Below are 1,777 nucleotides of genomic sequence, written 5' to 3' on the forward strand. Positions count from 1 at the left end.
GATTGACAGTCATGTTTAGCTTCTTCCATTTTCTAATGATTGCTCCAGCAGTGGACCTTTTTTCACCAAGCTGCTTGGACATCTCCCCGTAGTCCTGTCCAGCCTTGTGGAGGTGGACAATTTAGTCTCTAGTGTCTTTGGACAGCTCTTTGGTCTTGGCCAAGTTAGTAGTTGGATTCTTACTGATTGTATGGGGTGGACAGGTGTCTTTATGCAGCTAACGACCTCAAACAGGTGCATCTAATTTAGGATAATAACTGGAGTGGGGGGGACATTTTGAAGACAGACTAACAGGTCTTTGAGGGACAGAATTCTAGCTGATAGACAGGTGTTCAAATACTTATTTGCAGCTGTATCATACAAATAAATGGTTAAAAAATCATATATTAGGATTTCTAGATCAATTTTTTTAGATTATGTCTCTCACAGTGGACATGCACCTACGAGGACAATTTCAGACCCACCATGATTTCTAAGAGGGAGAACTTGCAAAATAGCAGGGTGTTCAAATACTTATTTTCCTCACTGTATAATGTATGTAATTTATATATAATATAAAGGATATATAGGATTTAATATATATAACATAGTGAAGTGACAGTGTCTAATATGTGGGTGCTCCCCCAAATGTTGTGGTGGTTTCTGACTGTTTCACTCTGACAGACAGACCTTACCTGGACACTCACCTGTATAATCCAGGGAAGAAGCTCCGCCCCCAAACGGACCCAAAACACCTGGCAGAGACAGACAGGTAAACAGACAGACAGACAGGCAGGCAGGCAGGCAGGCAGACAGGTAGACAGACAGGCAGGCGGACAGACAGACAGGTTGACAGGTAGACAGACAGACAGACAGACAGACAGAAAGTTCTCAGTCTCTCTCACCTGTCTGACTGTAACCCCCGCCCCCTCCTCCTCCATTCAGCAGTTTCTGTCCGTTACCTGAAAACAGAAATCAGGTATTACTTCTTCTGTCTTTCTTCAGTGTGTGTGTGTCTGTGTCTCTGTGTGTGTGTGTGTGTGTTTGGGTGTGTTGTGTGCATATGTGTGGTGTGTGTGTATGTCTCTGTGTGTGTGTGTGTCTGTGTTGTGTGTGGTGTCTGTGTGTGTGTGTGTGTGTGTGTGTGGTGTGTGTGTGGTGTTTGTCCTGTGTGTAGTTTGGGTCGGTGTGTGGTTTGTGTGTTGTGTGTCGTGTGTGTTGTGTGATGGTGTGTGTGATGTGTGTGTGGTGTATGTCGTGCTGTGTGTGTGTGTGTCTGTGTATGTTTGTGTGTCTCTGTGTTGTGTGTGTGTGTGTGTGTCTCTGTGGCGTGTGTGTGTGATAGCACCATTGGACTCAAAGTCGACAGTCCGTCAGACCTGCAGACATAAAACAATTAATTACAATATATTGATGATGACGTCATCAGACATGAATCTACAATACTAACAATTAGACTAGAGTGGCAGAAACCTGTACATCTCGGCCTTGTTATCTACAACTAGCGAACTGACCGTAGAAACATGTACCTTGTCCGTTATCTACAACTAGACTAGACCGGTAAAACCTGGACACTCTCTGTTCTGATATCTACACAGACACGACTGGTAGAAACCAGTAACATTCTGTGGTCCTGTTATCTCTCAACTAACTAACCGGTATAACCTGTACATCTTGGTCCTGTTATCTACAACTAGACTAGACCGGTAGAAACCTGGACATCTCTGTTCTGATATCTACAACTAGACTAGACTGGTAGAAACCTGTACATCTTGGTCCTGTTATCTACAACTAGACT

Source organism: Etheostoma spectabile, unplaced genomic scaffold, assembly GCF_008692095.1.
Source record: "Etheostoma spectabile isolate EspeVRDwgs_2016 unplaced genomic scaffold, UIUC_Espe_1.0 scaffold121, whole genome shotgun sequence".
In the NCBI taxonomy this organism is placed as follows: domain Eukaryota; kingdom Metazoa; phylum Chordata; class Actinopteri; order Perciformes; family Percidae; genus Etheostoma; species Etheostoma spectabile.